At 49.4% G+C, this 22,092-nt stretch overlaps 1 protein-coding gene across 1 annotated transcript in view; it reads left to right on the top strand.

The window, feature by feature from the left end:
• Window positions 1-22,092, top strand: part of LOC144097579 (uncharacterized) — a 955,709-nt gene that overhangs the window by 511,101 nt on the left and 422,516 nt on the right. The window lies entirely within an intron of this gene.

Raw genomic sequence — 22,092 nt, 5'->3', positions numbered from 1 at the left:
TCCTCATAGAAGCTTTCAACGGTCTGGTCCTCATGGCTGGATGTGGGTGCGTAGGCCTGCACCACTTTCAGCTTGTACCTCCTATTCAGCCTAATTACTATTGCTGCTGCCCTCTCGTTAATACTGTAGAGCTCCTCTACGTTGCCAGCTATATCCTTATTAATGAGGAAACCCACACCTAGTTCTCGTCTATCCTTTAACCCGCGATAGCACAGTATGTGTCCGTCCTTTAGCACTGTATACGCCTCACCTGTCCTCCTAACTTCGCTAAGCCCTATCACATCCCATTTAATTCCCGCTAGTTCCTCGAACAGCACTGCTAGGCTAGCCTCACTAGCTAAAGTTCTAGCGTTAAACGTTGCCAGGTTCAGATTCCAATGGCGGCCTGTCCGGAGCCAGAGATTCTTAGCACCCTCCGCTGCGTCACAGGTCTGACCGCCGCCGTGGTCAGTTGCTCTGCAGCCGCTGGGGACTGAGGGCCGAGGGTTAATTGATTTGATCATAGAAGGTTGTGGCCAAGTACTACACCAGGGAGGCCAAATCCTGCTCTGGTGAGAGAGTGCGTTGTCGGTTCTGGTCACCAAGATAAGGCCGCACTCCAGGCCTGGTTATGCAATTCCATCGACACGCGGATCTTTTTTTTTTTTTTTAAACTCGGTGGAGAATTGCGCGGCACCAGGATTTGAACCCCGGTCCTCTTGCACGCGAGGCGGATGTTCTGCCTCTACGCCATCGCTGCATCGTCTAACTTTTTATTAACAATTAATAAACAATGAAAGATACAACCAAGGAGAAAACTTATTTACATTTGACTGACTTCTAGTTTTACCCAAGAAAACGAGCCATCAGTCCTTCCGAAACCGCTGCTTTTAAACACTATGTCCCCGCCCTCGGAGGGTACAGTAACCAATCAGGTAACTACACAAAAATCCACCCAATAAATCGTTGTGCAACGCAAAACATAACAAATCAACGATTTGGAAAGGAAGAAACAGCTAAAAAATGATCGAGGAAAGAAAACTCATCTCGACTAACACTGTACAAATATGACACTTTCTACCATCGAGATCTCTGTTCTTCCCGCCAGCTTAGATTCTCGCTTTCCCATAGTGCGGGCTATTTCAACCTCTCGGAAACCCAATTAAGAGGAAAGGCCATCTCCGAGGTACATCTGTTCATTACCGTCGCTCACAAACTGTCTTCATGCGACAGCAACTCTCGACAACAACGGCAACAACTCTCGTACAATGAGCGGTCATTCCTTATGTTTCCAGCTAGCATGGCAAGGTCTTGTTGACCACGCCTCAAGTAGACACCGTACGCTTCGAGCAGCGGCCTCGAACACGTGGCACAAAAACCACGCGGCGCGGTGCGGATTCTGGTGGCTTGTCGCCACCCGCGTGCGCCCACCTCACCACAAGAACGTGCACAATGGTATGAAACAAATACCAAGAAAATCTGAGCATGATGGTAACTGCCATAATCATCATCATCAGCCTTACTACACCCACTACAGGGCAAAGGCCTCTCCCATGTCTCTCCAATTAACCCTATCTTTTGCCAGCTGCATTCACCCTTTGCCTGCAAACTTCTAAATCTCATCCGCCCAACTAACCTTCTGCCGCCCCCTGCTACGTTTACTTTCTCTTGGAACCCACTCCGTTATGCTTAAGGACCAGCGGTTATCTTGCCTTCGCATTACATGCCCTGCCCAAGCCCATTTCTTTCTCTTGATTTCGACTAGGATGTCCTTAACCCGTGTTTGTTCCCTCACCCACTCTGCCCGCTTCCGATCTCTTAACGTTACACCTATCATTTTTCTTTCCATGGCTCGCTGCGTTGTCCTTAACTTAAGCTGAACTCTTTTCGTTAGCCTCCACGTTTCTGCCCCGTAGGTGAGTACCGGTAAGATTATGCTGTTGTACACTTTCCTCTTGAGGGAAATTGGTAAACTGCCACTCATGATCTGCGAGAATTTGCCATATGCGCTCCACCCCATTCTTATCCTTCTAGTTATCTCCCTCTCATGATCCGGATCAGCTGTCACTACCTGCCCTAAGTAGACGTATTCCGGCACAATTTCTAGGCTCTCGCTGCCAATTGTGAACTGTTGTTCCCTTGCTAGACTGTTGAACATTACCTTGGTTTTCTGCATGTTAATTTTTAGACCCATCGATCTGCTCTGCCTGTCTAACTCGTTGATCATGATTTGCAGTTCACCTCCTGAGTGACTCAGCAAGGCAATGTCATCAGCAAATCTCAGATTATTTAGGTATTCTCCATTTATTCTTATTCCCAACTGTTCCCAATTCAGGCCTCGAAATACCTCCTGCAAACATGCGGTGAACAGCATTGGCGATATCGTGTCTCCTTGCCTGACGCCCTTCCTTATTGGAATTTTATTGCTGACTTTATGGAGGACTATAGTAGCTGTGCAGTTATATATATCTTCCAGTATTTTGACATAAGGCTCTTCTACCCCCTGATTACGCAATGCCTGTATGACTGCTGAGGTTTCCACTGAGTCGAATGCTTTCTCGTAATCAATGAAAGCTATATATAGAGGTTGGTTATATTCTGCGCATTTCTCTATCACCTGATTGATAGTGTGAATATGATCTATTGTGGAATATCCTTTACGAAAGCCTGCCTGATCATTTGGTTGATTAAAGTCTAACGTTGCCCTGACTCTATTAGCGATTACCTTAGTAAATACTTTGTAGGCAACGGATAGTAAGCTGATCGGCCTGTAATTTTTCAAGTCCTTGGCGTCTCCCTTGTTATGAATTAAGATAATGTTTGCATTCTTCCAAGCTTCTGGTACAGTCGAGGTCATAAGGCATTGCGTATACAGGGTGGCTAGTTTTTCTAGCACGATGTCCCCTCCATCCTTCAACAGATCTGCTGTTACCTGATCCTCCCCAGCTGCTTTTCCCCTTTTCATTGCTTCTAAGGCTTTCTTTACTTCATCTTTCGTTACTGGCGGGATGACGCATTGCTGTGCACTGCTGTCTTTCTCATTGGCGCTCTGATTACATTGGCTACTGTACAGCTCTGTGTAGAACTCTTCGGCTACGTTAACTATCTTATCCATATTGCTAATGACATTGCCCTGCTTGTCTCTTAATGCATACATCTGGTTTTTACCTATGCCTAGTTTCCTCTTCACTGTTTTTAGGCTACCTCCGTTCTTTATAGCATGCTCGATTCTCTCCATATTAAACTTCCTTATGTCGGCTACCTTGCGCTTATTTATTAACTTTGATAGCTCCGTTAGTTCTATTCTATCGGTAGTGTTAGATGCCTTCATGTTTTGGCGCTTCTTAATCAGATCTTTCGTCACCTGAGATAGCTTCCCGGTATCTTTTCGAACTGTCCTACCGCCTACTTCTACGGCGCACTCCGTAATTATTGATGTCAGGTTATCGTGCATTGAGTGAACATCAAGATCATCTTCCTCAGTTAAAGCCGAGTATCTGTTTTGCAGCGCTATCCTAAACTCCGGTGCTTTCCCTCTTACGGCTAACTCGTTAATGGTCTTCTTCTTCGCTAGCTTCTTCCGTTCCCTCTTCAAGTCTAAGCTAATTCTAGACCTCACCATTCTATGGTCGCTGCAACGCACCCTTCCGAGGACGGCCACATCCTGAATGATGCCAGGTTTAGCGCATAGTATGAAGTCGATTTTATTTTTAATCTCACCATTGGGGCTCTTCCAGGTCCACTTCCTGTTTTCTCGTTTGCGGAAGAAGGTATTCATGATCCGTAAATTATTTCTATCCGCGAATTCGACTAATAACTCTCCCCTGCTATTTCTAGAGCCTATCCCATAGTCACCTACCGCGTGGTCGTCAGCCTGCTTCTTGCCCACCTTCGCATTGAAGTCGCCCATCAGTACAGTGTACTGCGATTTTACTCTATTCATTGCTGATTCTACGTCCTCATAGAAGCTTTCAACGGTCTGGTCCTCATGGCTGGATGTGGGTGCGTAGGCCTGCACCACTTTCAGCTTGTACCTCCTATTCAGCCTAATTACTATTGCTGCTGCCCTCTCGTTAATACTGTAGAGCTCCTCTACGTTGCCAGCTATATCCTTATTAATGAGGAAACCCACACCTAGTTCTCGTCTATCCTTTAACCCGCGATAGCACAGTATGTGTCCGTCCTTTAGCACTGTATACGCCTCACCTGTCCTCCTAACTTCGCTAAGCCCTATCACATCCCATTTAATTCCCGCTAGTTCCTCGAACAGCACTGCTAGGCTAGCCTCACTAGCTAAAGTTCTAGCGTTAAACGTTGCCAGGTTCAGATTCCAATGGCGGCCTGTCCGGAGCCAGAGATTCTTAGCACCCTCCGCTGCGTCACAGGTCTGACCGCCGCCGTGGTCAGTTGCTCTGCAGCCGCTGGGGACTGAGGGCCGAGGGTTAATTGATTTGATCATAGAAGGTTGTGGCCAAGTACTACACCAGGGAGGCCAAATCCTGCTCTGGTGAGAGAGTGCGTTGTCGGTTCTGGTCACCAAGATAAGGCCGCACTCCAGGCCTGGTTATGCAATTCCATCGACACGCGGATCTTTTTTTTTTTTTTTAAACTCGGTGGAGAATTGCGCGGCACCAGGATTTGAACCCCGGTCCTCTTGCACGCGAGGCGGATGTTCTGCCTCTACGCCATCGCTGCATCGTCTAACTTTTTATTAACAATTAATAAACAATGAAAGATACAACCAAGGAGAAAACTTATTTACATTTGACTGACTTCTAGTTTTACCCAAGAAAACGAGCCATCAGTCCTTCCGAAACCGCTGCTTTTAAACACTATGTCCCCGCCCTCGGAGGGTACAGTAACCAATCAGGTAACTACACAAAAATCCACCCAATAAATCGTTGTGCAACGCAAAACATAACAAATCAACGATTTGGAAAGGAAGAAACAGCTAAAAAATGATCGAGGAAAGAAAACTCATCTCGACTAACACTGTACAAATATGACACTTTCTACCATCGAGATCTCTGTTCTTCCCGCCAGCTTAGATTCTCGCTTTCCCATAGTGCGGGCTATTTCAACCTCTCGGAAACCCAATTAAGAGGAAAGGCCATCTCCGAGGTACATCTGTTCATTACCGTCGCTCACAAACTGTCTTCATGCGACAGCAACTCTCGACAACAACGGCAACAACTCTCGTACAATGAGCGGTCATTCCTTATGTTTCCAGCTAGCATGGCAAGGTCTTGTTGACCACGCCTCAAGTAGACACCGTACGCTTCGAGCAGCGGCCTCGAACACGTGGCACAAAAACCACGCGGCGCGGTGCGGATTCTGGTGGCTTGTCGCCACCCGCGTGCGCCCACCTCACCACAAGAACGTGCACAATGGTATGAAACAAATACCAAGAAAATCTGAGCATGATGGTAACTGCCATAATCATCATCATCAGCCTTACTACACCCACTACAGGGCAAAGGCCTCTCCCATGTCTCTCCAATTAACCCTATCTTTTGCCAGCTGCATTCACCCTTTGCCTGCAAACTTCTAAATCTCATCCGCCCAACTAACCTTCTGCCGCCCCCTGCTACGTTTACTTTCTCTTGGAACCCACTCCGTTATGCTTAAGGACCAGCGGTTATCTTGCCTTCGCATTACATGCCCTGCCCAAGCCCATTTCTTTCTCTTGATTTCGACTAGGATGTCCTTAACCCGTGTTTGTTCCCTCACCCACTCTGCCCGCTTCCGATCTCTTAACGTTACACCTATCATTTTTCTTTCCATGGCTCGCTGCGTTGTCCTTAACTTAAACTGAACTCTTTTCGTTAGCCTCCACGTTTCTGCTCCGTAGGTGAGTACCGGTAAGATTATGCTGTTGTACACTTTCCTCTTGTGGGAAATTGGTAAATTGCCACTCATGATCTGCGAGAATTTGCCATATGCGCTCCACCCCATTCTTATCCTTCTAGTTATCTCCCTCTCATGATCCGGATCAGCTGTCACTACCTGCCCTAAGTAGACGTATTCCGTCACAATTTCCAGGCTCTCGCTCCCAATTGTGAACTGATGTTCCCTTGCTAGGCTGTTGAACATTACCTTGGTTTTCGGCATGTTAATTTTAGACCCATCGATCTGCTCTGCCTGTCTAACTCATTAATCATGATTTGCAGTTCACCTCCTGAGTGACTCAGCAAGGCAATGTCATCAGAAAATCATAGATTATTTAGGTATTCTCCATTTATTCTTATTCCCAACTGCTCCCAAATCAGGCCTCGAGATACCTCCGGTAAGCATGCGGTAAACAGCATTGGCGAGATCGTGTCTCCTTGCCTGACGCCCTTCCTTATCGGAATTTTATTGCTGCCTTTATGGAGGGCTATAGTAGCTGTGCAGTTGCTATATATATATATATATATATATATATATATATATATATATATATATATATATATATATATATATATATATATATATATATATATCTTCCAGTATTTTGACATAAGGCTCTTCTACCCCCTGATTACGCAATGCCTGTATGACTGCTGAGGTTTCCACTGAGTCGAATGCTTTCTCGTAATCAATGAAAGCTATATATAGAGGTTGGTTATATTCTGCGCATTTCTCTATCACCTGATTGATAGTGTGAATATGATCTACTGTGGAATATCATTTACGAAAGCCTGCCTGATCATTTGGTTGATTAAAGTCTAACGTTGCCCTGACTCTATTAGCGATTACCTTAGTAAATACTTTGTAGGCAACGGATAGTAAGCTGATCGGCCTGTAATTTTTCAAGTCCTTGGCGTCTCCCTTCTTATGAATTAAGATAATGTTTGCATTCTTCCAAGCTTCTGGTACAGTCGAGGTTATAAGGCATTGCGTATACAGGGTGGCTAGTTTTTCTAGCACGATGTCCCCTCCATCCTTCAACAGAGCTGCTGTTACCTGATCCTTCCCAGCTGCTTTTTCCCTTTTCATTGCTTCTAAGGCTTTCTTTACTTGATCTTTCGTTACTGGCGGGATGACGCATTGCTGTGCACTGCTGTCTTTCTCATTAACGCTCTGACTACGTTGGCTACTGTACAGGTCTGTGTAGAACTCTTCGGCTACGTTATCTTATCTATATTGCTAATGACATTGCCCTGCTTGTCTCTTAATGCATACATCTGGTATTTACCTATGCCTAGTTTCCTCTTCACTGTTTTTAGGCTACCTCCGTTCTTTATAGCATGCTCGATTCTCTCCTTATTAAACTTCCTTATGTCGGCTACCTTGCGTTTATTTATTAACTTTGATAGCTCCGTTAGTTCTATTCTATCGGTAGGGTTAGATGCCCTCATGTTTTGGCGCTTCTTAATCAGATCTTTCGTCACCTGAGATAGCTTCCCGGTATCCTTTCGAACTGTCCTACCGCCTACTTCAACTGCGCACTCCGTAATTATTGATGTCAGATTATCGTGCATTGAATGAACATCAAGATCATCTTCCTCAGTTAAAGCCGAATATCTGTTTTGCAGCGCTATCGTAAACTCCTGTGCTTTCCCTCTTACTGCTTAGTCGTTAATGGTCTTCTTCTTCGCCAGCTTCTTCCGTTCCCTCTTCAAGTCTAAGCTAATTCTAGACCTTACCATTCTGTGGTCGCTACAACGCACCTTTCCGAGGACGGCCACATCCTGAATGATGCCAGGTTTAGCGCATAGTATGAAGTCGATTTCATTTTTAATCTCACCATTGGGGCTCTTCCAGGTCTACTTCCTGTTTTCTCCTTTGCGGAAGAAGGTATTCATGATCCATAGATTATTTCTATCCGCGAATTCGACTAATAACTCTCCCCTGCTATTTCTAGAGCCTATCCCATATTCACCTACCGCGTGGTCGTCAGCCTGCTTCTTGCCCACATTCGCATTGCAGTCGCCCATCAGTACAGTGTACTGCGATTTTACTTTATTCATTGCTGATTCTACGTCCTCATAGAAACTTTCAACGGTCTGGTCCTCATGGCTGGATGTGGGTGCGTAGGCCTGCACCACTTTCAGCTTGTACCTCCTATTCAGCCTAACTACTGTAGCTGCTACCCTCAGGTTATTACTGTAGAGCTCCTCTACGTTGCCAGCTATATGCTTATACATGAGGAATCCCACACCTAGTTCTCGTCTATCCTCTAACCCGCGATTGCACAGTATGTGTCCGTCCTTTAGTACTGTATACGCCTCACCTGTCCTCCTAACTTCGCTAGGCTCTATCACATCCCATTTAATTCCCGCTAGTTCCTCAAACAGCACTGCTAGGCTAGCCTCACTAGCTAATGTTCTAGCGGTAAACGTTGCCAGGTTCAGATTCCAATGGTGGCCTGTCCGAAGCCAGAGATTCTTAGCCCCCTCCGCTGCATCACAGGTCTGACCGCCGCCGTGGTCAGTTGCTCTGCAGCCGCTGGGGACTGAGGGCCGAGGGTTAATTGGTTTGATCATAGAACGTTGTGGCCAAGTACTACACCAGGGTGGCCAAATCCTGCTCTGGTGAGAGAGTGCGTTGTAGGTTCTGGTCACCGAGATCAGGCCGCACTCCAGGCCTGGTTATGCAATTCCATCGACACGCGGATTTTTTTTTTAAAACCCGGTGGAGAATTGCGCGGCACCAGGATTTGAACCCCGGTCCTGTTGAACGCGAGGCGGATGTTCTACCTCTACGCCATCGCTGCATCAGCCATCAACTGCCATCACCGCGTTTCAAAAAGGTATGCTCCTGACTTCCATCCATCCATCCATCCTGATGTATGCGTCCCGGGAAGGAGTTTGACATATCCCGTTTTCTCGGAATCATTCCTTGTCCGGCTGCCCTTATCCTGCTGGGTAGCGACGACAGACCCCCTTCTCTACTGTTGTAAGGAGGGCAGAAAAAGAAACTCAATGGGCATTCCTTTTCCACGAGCCTAGACGCGACAAACAATCCAGAGTCGCAAACTTCCCTCCTCTTAACCAACAATAGGACATAGCGTCGTGAACGTAACTGTCGCTTTATCCCAACGATTGAACGATGCCACGCACCGAATTTAGTACAGCCCTTCCTCGGTGTCTTCGCTAGCGGAGCCATTGATGGTTGGCGCACCCGCGGCTGTTGTACGATGGTCGTGCTCGACGTCTGCGCCGAGCTCATCGCTGACGTTGCAGCTTCTTCTCTCTGTCGGGTACTGTCCGGCAGGGTCCAGAACACAGGTTGCGCCCCTTGGAACTGGTGACAGGTCCCTCCGTGCGAAGCGCAGAGGGCTGGCGTCAGGCTTGCAGGATGCGTCCGATACATGGGATTGCACCCGGCACCTCCGTCAAATGTCAGGTAGTGTTGACGGGAGCACGGCAGGGAGGAAGATAGCGAAAATGCTTCCAAACAAAGTTATTTATTAGACAGTTCTAGCTCATCGATTTCAAGCTCGGCTCTGCTTACGCTGACCCGCTCACCATAAGCGGAGCGGAGGGGCAGCAAGCATGTTTTAGCAAACGGTTCCGCTGGTACGCCTAAGTGCAGTGGGTTTGGACTTTTGGCGCCTTCTGGCGGGGATCAATGAAACCGCGTTGACAAACAGAATCAAGGTTGTCTTTCTTGTTCATATCTCTTTTGTTGCTTCCATGGCAATTTATTGGTGTCAAGTGAAGATGCTTAGTTTGTAGGACAGCTGGTAGGGCAAATGAAATAAGGAAAACGCATTTTGGACTGATAGTTTGATTCATTTAGACCCATGCCGTACTGAGTTGTTTGTGCGAGTGGCCGCTTTCATTCGCTATTTCGGTGTTTTTCCCACTTACAACTCTGTGCATAAGAATTCAGATTCCGGCAGTGCACGTTCCCTTTGTGGCGACTAAGCTGGACGTAGTCGATCTCTTGAGTTGGAAACGTTTGCATTGTGTCGAGGTTAAACCCTTTGCATACGAGTTGCAGATCATCTACTCATCAGTCATCACCAAACTTCGTCCTTCTTCTCTTCCTTCTTGTTTTTTTTTTGTTTGCCGTGCGTCGCTGCGCTGAAAAAAATGAGCTTAAATTATCAAACTAAATCGAGACAAGCTTGAAGGAAGGGGATTATTATTTTTTAATTTGCTTTGCATATTTCAGAAAGCAGTCGGTAAGGAGGTCTACGCGGTTCTTCAAAGTGCGTAAGGTCAAATTGCGCTTTACTGCGATCACGGCTTTTTCTGGCACCCGCGGCCAAATGTGCACGCAAACACTCTAAAGAATTCATCGCAACTACGTCGCAGAGCAAAAAAAGAATCCTCGCCGATTTTGGACTGCTTTCAAATACTCTAGTCTAGCGAAATTATCCCTTCAAACAGTGATACTTGGAAGCGCACTCAGACGCGACCTTCGGGCAATAGTGGCTGGATAAGGGATACATTATACTCTAGGCACCATAGTCGGGCCGGAGGCTGCCATCTTGAACTAGCCGAAAAACCCGAGACATGTCCGTGCTATATGACGCTTCGCTAAGTCGGCACGGTAGCAGAACCGTGGCACCGCTCCGCTGACACTCTAAGGGCCGCTGTACGGTCGTTTTTTTTAGCCGCATTCACACGCGTCCTTGAGACGTGCGCAAGGGCCCTACAGCAGAGCACATGAACGCATTCGCCCGTGGGCACGAAGTTGGTCAACTTCAACTTTTAGACGCACAAGCGGATGGTCGCATCCCTCTGTTGGGTCCTGTCGCGCGACGTGCCGGTGCCAGGCCGCGCCTCCTCAGCAAGATGGCCGTCCGCGAAGCGTATTGAGAAACCAGGCCAAGTAGGTGGTAGCTGCGCCGAAAAACGCATAATTTTTGCCGCATGTAATAACGAGTGTTCACAGCGGCTTCGAGCTTGGCCGTGTGCAACAGCCGCAAGCGTCATTTTCCGCCAGGTTGTTTTGTCGCCGTCTAACCACTGGAGTTGACCGAGCGGCCTTCAGACCTACGCTGTCTACGCAAAATGTAACAGTGGCGGAGTGGCAAATAGCTTATTTGGAGCGCTTTGCGATACTTACAAGTGTTAGTTATTCGCGCGAGTGTCTTCAAGAGCGAAGCAGCTCCCCAGGGTGAAATTCCTGTGTACACAGCAGGCTTCACAGCGCAGTGAGAGGGGTGTGTGTAGTGGAAGTGACTGTGGTCGGAACGAGCGGTGTTGCGTCATTCAGTGGCATTGCCTGAAAGTGTAATTACGTTTCACAAACTCACTACGCACGCTTTGTTTTCCGAATGCCAAAACGAACTTCGAACTCTACAGGAGATCGTGCTTTGTTCTATGTTTGAGAAATGCCGTGATTGGGATGTGACGAAATGAACTTCGAGCTGTACTGCTAGTCGCATTCGTTGCAGCGGTTGCAGTGATCGCGAACGCAAGTAGTTGTTCCTGCGGCGTAGCCAATGCTCATATTTATCGTGGTTCGTGTGTACTGTGTTATAGAATCGCCCTTAGTGCGCCATGATTATTCTGAAAGCTGTGTTTTGCATATGCGAAAGTACCTCATCTGCACGGCCGTTGGGCAGTTTTCTGCAGGGACTACAGAAGCGTCGCCACAATTTTTGGAATTGTGACCCATAAAGTACATTTTGCGACTATGAATGGTGTGCCGGTGTCACTGTGCAATCCATGTAAGAACATCCGTGTGCAAGGCAGTTGTCACTTCCGGAGCGTCATTTTTTATTTATTTGCCTGCTATTGAGGCCTATATCTACAATGATCATTTACATGACAAATTGAATGAATCCAGCTTCCCCTACATGTCATAATGGGCTGAGCCAAAGCAGTAGTATTACGTTTCGGTTCTGACATGTTATCGCCAGATCAGGATGATTTATTGACGAATAAAAACCACTGTACAAACTTATTCACAGACATTTCACAATGGACAAATCTCTAATATGTGCAGCTCTTTTTCATGGGCATTTCATTTGATATTGCCGCGAATATTTGCAGTGCTTGTTCGTTTTTCAAATCTGCCGCCACACCACCTTATCCCTTTCTTTGCGACGCAAGGCGCGACTAGATTTATCTCGATTGATCGCAGCCAGGCAGAGCTGATTCTACGTTGTTCTGGAATGTTCTAGTAACATTGCACGTTTTATCTCTAAAGTTCGCTATCAGCTTTAAATTGAGCACGACCGACAGCGGCGGGCATTTTGTTCGACGACCGCCGAGCACGCTTGTCGCTTCGCCGCCGCCGAGTGATTCAGTCCGTTTTGGGTGCAAGTCAGCCCAATAAACAGTTTTCCTTTAGAAGACCCTTTCGTCCGTCTTCATCGCTGCTTCGACTGACGTCACCATTACGTGACATCTGGTGGAGGTGCGGGGTAGCCTTCCATGTTCCGGACGCCCCCTTCAAGTCGTGAAGCCAGCCCTCAGCGCTTCGCACCCGAGGACGAGCCAGCCGACGTCTCCAGGGAGAGGAGCCTGAGTTCGGGAAACTGCCGGACCGAACCAGACAGGCGAAAAGACGCTGCTTCGCGCACCGCAACCACGCCGAAGATGTCGACACCGATCATACTACAGCAGCCGCGGGTGCCGCCAAATTTCAATGGATCCCTAGGCGAAGACCCTGAAGAATGGTTGGACCAATTTGAGCGCGTGGCGTCATTCAACAAGTGTGATGATGCGGCAAAAACTGGACACGTATTTTTCTCATTGGATGCCTACGCACACACGTGGTACGAAAGCTACGAGTCGTCCCTTACGACATGGGAGCTATTCAAGAGAGAACTATTAAAGGTATTCACCAGTGTCGTGAGGAAAGGAAGAGCCGAACGACTCCTCGAGTCCAGGAGCCAGCTTCCGAATGAGCCCGTCCGCGGTTACGTCGAGGAAATGAAGCGCCTATTTCGCCGCACTGACTCCGAAATGACCGAGGAAAAGAAAGCTCAGTTCTTAATGCGCGGCGTAAAAGAACAACTCTTTGGCAGCCTCGTCCGCCAGCCGCCAAAAACAGTCGAGGAATTCATGAAAGAAGCCTGCACGATTTAGAAGACCCTCGACGTCCGAGCTCGGCAGTAAAATCGCCCTTACTCTGCCTGTGCAATCCGATCGGACTCGACGGCCACCACCAGCGACAGCTTGCGGGAAGTTATCCGCGAAATCGTCCGAGAGGAGCTACGCCGGTTAATGCCATCCTCCCCACAGCCACAAGCAGAGAATCTGATGGATGTGGTACGGGAAGAAGTGCAACAAGCACTTGGGACCCCGACGGCCACAGAACCCCAGGCCATGACCTACGCCGCTGCAGTAAGTACTGCTCAGCCCCAGCGACAACCCCCACGTCCTCCCCGAGATGACCCACTTGTTCCACAACGCCGCCTCTCAGCCCCCGCCCGCCCAGCCTATGACCGACGCTCAAGTACCAGGAAATGCGACGCCTGGAGGACTTCCGACAACCGGCCGTTGTGCTTCCATTGCGGTGAGGCCGGGCATATTCTTCGTCACTGCCCGTACCGACGTATCGGTCTTCGAGGATTTGCCGTTAACGCCCCACGACCACGCTTCGGACAACGTCCGCACGTAATCGACGAGTACCTGCGTCGAGAAGAGTACACGCCGAACCGCTTTTCGAGCTCACCATCGCCGTCAACCTCGCGCTTTGCGTCGCCACGCCGCAGCTACGCAGCCGCGGTACGAGGAAGGTCGCCCAGCCCCCGTAGGGGAAACTAAAGGCAGCAACCTCTGGAGGTGAGGTTGCTCACGAGCTAAACGCCGAAGATCCTCCACCGACCACGCCCCATGAAGACGCTGCACCCGCGACGCCGCATGAAGAACCGACACTCGCTGCACCGACGCCGCACACAATGAGAACCTCGACCACGACGCAAGCTACCTTGAAATCGACGCCGCCACCCAGAGGAGCATCGACCACACGCCCAACCCGTGACTCGCATACGCGATGAAGCCGTGACCCGACGCCGAGAGCGACATGCAATGCAAGAGCCAGGACCTCCGACCTAGAAGTGACTATCGACGGCTGGAAAGTTACCGTTCTAGTCGACACAGGAGCCGATTACTCGGTGATGAATGGAACATTCGCTGCGCAGCTCAGAAAAGTCACAACGGCTTGGGACGGCCCACAAATTCGCACCGCTGGGGGCCACCTCATTACGCCATCAGGACGATGCACAGCGCGAGTGACTGTCAAAGGACATACCTATCCTGCGACCTTTGTTGTGCTACCGCAATGCTCCCGCGAAGTGATCTTGGGTATGGATTTCCTTAATGAGCATCAGGCGATCATCGACCTGCGATACAAGCTGATCACGCTTTCGACGGACGAAGCCATCGCTTCGATGAAAACTCGGGAAAATCACGTTGCCCTTAGTGTCCTGGAGGAAGAAGTGAGCGTCGCACCCCGTTCAAGCGTTATCGTGACCGTAGGCGCCACGAAAGCCATAAACACTGAAGTCATCATCGAGGGGAACATGCAGTTGCTACTAGACCGAGGAATCAGCATCGGAAGAGGCATCGCACATTTCCGCAATGGCCAGGCCGAAGTACTGCTGACTAACTTCAGCGAAGAATACCGGCATATTAACAGAAGAACGACGATTGCTTTCTACGACGAAATATCTGACGTACGAGATTCCTTCGCCCTCTCCGACCCCTCCGCAGAAGATCCGCCTGACCAAGAGAACTCGCCCACTTTCGACATCAACCCAGCCCTGCACCGGGACAGACAAGACCAGATCCGCAATCTGCTTCAAAACTACAGTGAGTGCTTTTCGACATCGCCGAAGGTGCGACAGACTCCAATTGCCAAGCATCGCATTATAACGGATCAACACGTCCGACCTCTCCGTCAAAGCCCCTACCGTGTGTCTCCGCGAGAACGACAAGCCATCCGGGACCAAGTCGAAGAAATGCTTCGCGACGACGTCATCCAGCCTTCAAACAGCCCATGGGCGGCACCGGTTGTTCTAGTGAGAAAGGAAGACGGCGCACTTCGATTCTGCGTGGATTACCGCCGCTTGAACAACATAACAAAGAAGGACGTCTACCCCCTCCCCCGCATCGACGACACACTGGACCGCCTCTGCAACGCCAAATATTTCTCATCGATGGACCTCAAGAGCGGCTACTGGCAAATTGAGGTCGACGAAAGAGATCGCGAAAAGACAGCATTCATAACTCCGGATGGGCTGTTTGAGTTCAAGGTGATGCCATTTGGTCTCTGCTCCGCACCAGCGACGTTTCAGCGAGTAATGGATACAGTGCTGGCAGGCCTGAAGTGGAAGATTTGTCTGGTATATTTAGATGACGTCGTTGTCTTCGCCTCGAACTTTGAAGAGTACCTCAAAAGACTTCGAACAGTACTAGACGCAATCAAGTCGTCTGGCCTAACCTTGAAAGCAGAGAAATGCCACTTTGCCTACGAAGAGCTGCTGTTTCTAGGCCACATCATTAGCAAGGAAGGAGTACGCCCAGACCCGCAGAAAACAGCTGCTATTGAACAGTTTCAACCGCCGGCCGATAAGAAAGCAGTGCGCAGATTTCTCGGACTATGCGCATATTACCGACGATTTGTGAAAAGCTTTTCGCGCATCGCCGAGCCCCTGACCCAACTGACGAAGGCAGACGTGGCGTTTAAATGGGAAGCGCCGCAAGCAGAAGCCTTCAAGGAACTTCAGCGTCGTTTACAGTCCCGACCGATCCTTGCGCATTTTGATGAAAACGCCGATACTGAAGTTCATACCGACGCAAGCAGCGTGGGACTAGGCGCCGTTCTCGTTCAAAAAAGTGACGGGCTGGAGAAGGTCATCGCATACGCTAGCCGTTCCCTTTCCAAGGCCGAGGCTAACTATTCGACCACTGAGAAGGAGTGCCTTGCCATCATCTGGGCTACGTCGAAATTCCGCTCCTACCTCTACGGACGGCCGTTCAAGGTGGTAAGCGACCACCACGCGCTCTGCTGGCTTGCCAATTTGAAGGATCCCTGTGGCCGACTCGCTCGATGGAGTCTGCGTCTCCAGGAGTTTGACGTCACCGTCGTTTACAAGTCCGGACGCAAGCACACTGACGCCGATTGCCTCTCACGAGCCCCTGTAGATGCACCGCCGCTGGACGACGATGAGGACGCCTTCCTGGGACCCATCAGCGCAAGCTCTTTTGCTCAGCAGCAACGCTCGGACCCCAACCTAAAAGGCCTCATCGAGTACCTGGAAGGCAAGGTTTCTTCACCCCCCGCTTCATTCAAGCGAGGACTGTCTTCTTTCTGTGTGCAGAATGAGGTTCTTGTGAAGAAGAACTTTACAGCGAACAAAACAGCCTACCTCCTTGTTGTACCTACTTGTCTCCGCGAAGAAGTTCTACAGGCTTCACACGACGAGCCGACAGCTGGACATCTCGGGTTTACTCGCACCCTCCGCCGCATTCAAGACAAGTATTACTGGCCCCGACTGTCTGCCGATGTCGCACACTATGTGAAAACATGCCGAGATTGTCAGCGACGAAAGACTCCTCCCACACGACCAGCAGGATTTCTGAACCCCATTGAACCTCCCTCAAGACCCTTTCAGCAGATTGGCATGGACTTGCTTGGCCCTTTTCCAACGTCAACATCTGGAAATAAGTGGATCATCATAGCGACCGACTACCTGACCCGCTACGCCGAGGCGAAAGCCCTACCGAACGGAACAACAGCAGAAGTGGCCAAATTTTTCGTGGAGTGCATTCTTCTTCGACACGGCGCCCCCGATGTGCTCATCACGGACAGAGGAACAGCATTTACGGCGGAACTCACGCAAGCCATCCTGCGCTACAGCCAAACCAGCCACCGGAGGACAACTGCATACCATCCGCAGACCAACGGACTGACCGAGCGCCTGAACAAAACCATCGCCGATATGCTCGCTATGTATGTCGATGCCGAACATAAAACCTGGGATGTCATCCTGCCTTACGTCGTCTTCGCCTACAACACCGCAGTGCAGGAGACCACCCAGATGACGCCTTTTAGGCTCGCCCATGGCAGGGATGCCACGACCACGCTAGACGCCATGCTGCCCAACGTTACAGAAGAAGAGAACGTCGACGTTGCCGCCTACCTTCAACGCGCAGAAGAAGCTCGAAGGCTTTCCCGATTACGGATCAAAGATCAGCAGCGGTCCGACGCCAGACGCTACAACCTACGAAGACACAACGCGGAATACAAGCCAGGAGACCAAGTCTGGGTGTGGACCAAGGTAGATGTACACTGGTAGCGAAGGCTCCATAGACGCCCATTGGTCCAAAAAATGGCGGCTCGTGGGCACTCCAGCGCCCCCTGGATTTTGGGGGGCAAACTACGCAAACGTGACGTAGAATGACGTCACGCATACGTATGCTTTGGCGCGTATTATAAAGCGGTCTTTCTGTAGAATCCGCATTTTCGAGCCCGTACCTCTCGAAGGTTGCTGCCTTTCAGCGCGCCCCAACCTTTGCCAGTCAAATGTGCTCGCCTTGTGTGCTCGAGTTCCTGCTAGTTATGGCCTTGTTAATGTGCAATTGGGAACGCAATGAAAGTGACCGGTAAAGGAGGGGCAGCATAGAAAGGCAGCAACACTTCCAGACACTGGCGTGGCCGGGTTAGCCGGGTATCGAAACAAGGCCTGCAAAGACGCGCTGTAATGCACCGCACACTCATGAAAAGGGGGCAGGTCAAGAGTGTTGCAAAAATACAAAATTTGCCAGGTTTTAATAAAATGACTTACCTCTTTCATAAAACAAGGTGCTAATATATTTTTTTCTTTTCTATTGGCAGATTACATTCCAATTTTGTAGCTTTATCATTTCATTATATGAGTTTTTGCCCCCCATCCTCTGGTTGTGCTGCAGTCGCGCTAAACCACTTTTCGGCCCAGCCTTCGCCACCACTTTAAATCCGCCTTGTGTGGACGCCCATTCGCCACCGTGGATTGAGTGAAAAGCTTTTGCGCCGCTATTTCGGCCCGTACAAGGTTCTTCGTCGGCTGGGTGAACTGGATTATGAAGTCATCCCTGACGCAATGACTGCATCCCAGCGACGCCGCGTACGACCTGAAGTTGTCCATGTAGTCCGTCTGAAGCCGTATTATGCGCGCTAAAGGCCGCTGCATTTCCATGCTCTATTTTCGCAAGATCCGTTTTTTCCCTTACTAGTCGCATTATTTGTTTTAATGCATCGGGTCGACGCTTCTTTGAGAGGGGAGTAATGCCGCCAATATTTGCAGTGTTTGTTCGTTTTTCAAATCTGCCGCGACACCACCTTATCGCTTTGTTTGCGACGCAAGACGCGACTAGATTTATCTCGATTGATCGCAGCCAGGCAAAGCTGATTCTACGTTGTTCCGGAATGTTCTAGTAACTTTGCGCCCTTTATCTCGAATGTTCGCTATCAGCTTTAAATTGAGCACGGCCGACAGCGGCGGGCATTCTGTTCGACGACCGCCGAGCACGCTTGTCGTTTCGCCGCCGCCGAGTGATTCAGTCCATTTTGGGTGCAAGTCAGCCCAATGAACAGTTCTTTTAGAAGACCCTTTCGTCCGTCTTCATCGCTGCTTCGACTGCCGTCACCATTACGTGACAATATATACTCCGACAACAACGGGCATCCGCACGGGGACAGTTGTATTCCGAATTTGGCAGGAAAATAAAACCCTATGGGTTGTGGTATAGAAATAAAATCACAATTACATAATGGGTATAAACATTGTATGCCTGCAATTACTAATTGAAGCGTTATCATATCGCACCGCAAGCCGAATTCTAAGCCCACCTTGACCCCCCCCCCCCCCCCCAAAAGGAAGCAAATACAGTTTGGGATGTATCTTCAGGGGAGGCAACTCGACAATGGGTAGACGTGCATCGTTATTTCTCTGACAAATGGCGCTAGGGGGCGATCATTCCGCTAGGCGGCGTGCGTGCACGCGTAGCCGAGCTTGCTGGCAATCCACCCCGTTTCAAAGGGTAATACGTTCCATTTCTCGAGACGAGCAGCGCATTCTTCTCCGCTTTCTTCATATAGTAAACCAAACAGCTAACGCTCGTTACTTCAACGTCTTGAAGACAGTGGCGGCGTTTTTTTTCACAGTTTGCTCACTGCATAGTAAGATACGGCAAGGCAACCGGCGCAGAGACCGTCGCTCGCCGTGCTGCGATATTGCTAGCGTAATGGTCGTTCGAGTGACGCTAAGTCGACGAACAAAGGGCCATGTCTGTGGCTTCCAGTTGTGTGGTGTCGCGGCGTTTCACTGAACAGGAGCGCGACACACTGGAAGGAGCTAAGTGACAAGCCTGCAGTTAAGATTGGCCCCCTTGAGCTGTGTCGACCTCTCTCGTTGTCACTACATGTCGCTTCGATGCAGTTTTCCCGAACTCCGCCACAGGTTGCGTGTTGTATACCACTTTTGCTCACAACTCTACATAGATTGGATATCTATGAGTGTTAATTTAAGGCATTCTGTAATCCCGCTTATCTCAGGATGTTAGGCTGTGGAGTTTGTGCTGGGTAGAAGAGAACTGAAGGATGTCCTCCTAGACTTTCGACAATAGCGGCCGCGGTCGGTGAGGTGTTCTCGTGGCGCATCGTGGTGAAAGATGATGTCGTGCAGAAGAAAGTCCGCAACATCAGTAGCGCAACTCATCAGCAGTGGACGCGTGATGGCGCATCTTGTGGTAGAGTCGGTAGCGGCAGCAATTCACTTATAGCCTGATTGGGTCGGCTAAAGAGGGCCAAGAAGGTCGATACCTACGTCATAGAAAGGAGCGGGAGTAAGTCCGTAGGCTGGTGGTGACCAGGAGCCGGCACAGCTGCTTTTTTACGGTGTTGACAGCGTCCCTCATAGCCTGAGTTGCTTTCAGACATTAAACCCCCTAAACCAAAGCATAACACGTCAAAGGCGACGAGGTAGCAACGGAAGCCACTGTGTAATCCTGACCAAAAGAAACGGCGGTGGTCGTGCATACATGTCCGAGACACACAAAGATGTCCGGGTGATTGGCAGGTCGTGAAGTTCTGAAATTACAGCTCAGAAGAGGCGCTGAGGCACGTCAAGCAGCAGGTCAGGCCCGTCAAGGCAGAGATTGGGTAGGTACTCAATACCATCTTCAAGCACAAAACCCGCAGTGAGGGATCGGGACGGGCAGCTGCGAGGCCCTCAATGATCGTGCATAACAACTGGCCCCGTTGCTGTTCGGTAGCAACGTTAGAAATTTAAAATTGGCGAAGAGAGAAGGTGCCATGTCGTTTTCGTCTGAGTCGGGTGGATCCACAAGGTGGTGGATAAGCAGTCAGTGTCCTGACGCAGACGTGCGGACTTGAACACTACGCTGAACCACTAATCCTGAATTCTCAAGGTTCAGCGACCAGGACGCCTCTTGCGGTCCTTAAAAAAAGAAAACCAGCAAAGGGCGTGGATTTCGGTCACGGCGGAGAAAGAACGTCCGATGAGGTAAGGACGGAATTTAGCAGCTGCTCAAATGAGAGTCAGGTATTCAAGCTCAGTTATGGAGTGGTTGCCACGGCGGCAGAAATAAGACGGCAGGCGTATGCAATGACCTGATCTTGGATCAGCTGCCGCTGGGGTAACACAGCACCGATCCCATGTCTACTGGAGTTTGTACAAACTACGGTAGGGTCTTACAAGTCAAAACGGGCTAAATCGGTGATGAGCGTTGAACAGGCTTCCACTTGGGCGGGGCCCCAATACAACGAACGTCGTTTTTCAGGGGGTCTGTGAGTAGATGGCGAAAATATGAATGACGGCCAATAAAGCTGCATACATCATTTGGATACTGTAGAAATCTTTGACGGCGTGAATTTTATTCGGGTCCAGCCGTATTCCAGACGAATCAAATAGATGCCCAAGGAGTGTAAGCTGGCTCCGGCCAAACTGACACTTGGGATTTCAGCGTGAGCTCGGCGACGGGTAAAAGGGTGACGACTGCGCACAGGCGGTGATACAGTGGGATCGGCGGGTTCTCGCATAAGAGGTAGGTAAAGTTGGAAGACATTTGAGATGCATTCGAAGGCGGCAGAATTGACGGAAAAGAATTTATCTCGAAGATAACGTCTTGAGGACAATGGCCGAGGACAGCAATATAAAACGGAAGTATATCGTTCCACGATAGAGAAACGAGCAGTGCACATTCCAGTGACGGCAGATGTTCCTTCATGGGTCACAAGGACAACTGCTGAGGCGGCAGGCATGAGCACATCGCGCAAGCGATGCTGTAGTTTGGAAGACCTCACTGACATCTGCGCTCCGGTATTGATCAAGGCGATTACAGGCACACCATCCATGTGCACGTCGAACAAGTCGCATCTGGTTTGGAAAGTCGAAAGAGGATTTTCGGGGAGAATCGTGAGAGCAGCATCACCTCCAAACTCTGCAGCCATCAGTTCTCTGAATAATATCTGGAATCCGGGACAGCGGAGGACGGCCGGCGAGGTTGAAGCGATGGAGATTGAAATCGCTGGGGTAAAGACGAGTGGTTGATGACAGAGGCCTGAGCGTCGGGGCTAGAGAACTGCGGTTCGAACGGCCACGAAGAGGGGCGGAAATATGCAGAGCCCGGATAGCGTTGGTGGGTAGATGTTGGAGGGCTTCAGCAGTGGCGGCAAATGTGGCCAACGTGGCTCTTTTTAAATGATCTTCAAAACTTGCCAACACGGGTATTTTGTTCGAAACCGAGCGCATTTTCAGAAATGGCGTACTCTAATTAGGGACTCCAAAACGAATTTGCATATTGCCGACAGAACAGGATCATATTTTCAAGTTTAATATTTCTAGGTTTCAAATTTGTGAAGATGAAAAAATACAGACTTTGTGCTATGCACTGAAAACGGCTCATAAGCTACCTTCGAAGCTGCCACAATCTGCTCCGATTTTCGTGCTTTGTGGCCGAAGAGTTTCTGTAATAACAAGTGCCTTAGGGCTCCAATTAAGGACCACTGTTCTTTTTAGTGTTTATTCTTAGTTTCCATTACAGTTCATTAACTCAAGCGTTTTACTCTGCAGATGATTAAAAATTATTCCGTAAGATCGAGACCTTACAAGAATGCCGCCATTAACAAGTTGACATTCACAATTTTGAGAAATGGCATTGAATGAATCGCCCTAACTAGAATAATAAGCAAGTTCGTTTTTTCTCTCCCTATAAA

This window comes from Amblyomma americanum, chromosome 7 (genome assembly GCF_052857255.1).
Source record: "Amblyomma americanum isolate KBUSLIRL-KWMA chromosome 7, ASM5285725v1, whole genome shotgun sequence".
Taxonomy (NCBI): Eukaryota; Metazoa; Arthropoda; class Arachnida; order Ixodida; family Ixodidae; genus Amblyomma; species Amblyomma americanum.
Note: the sequence above shows the minus strand (reverse complement) of the source record. Positions and strands in the feature narration are given on the sequence as shown.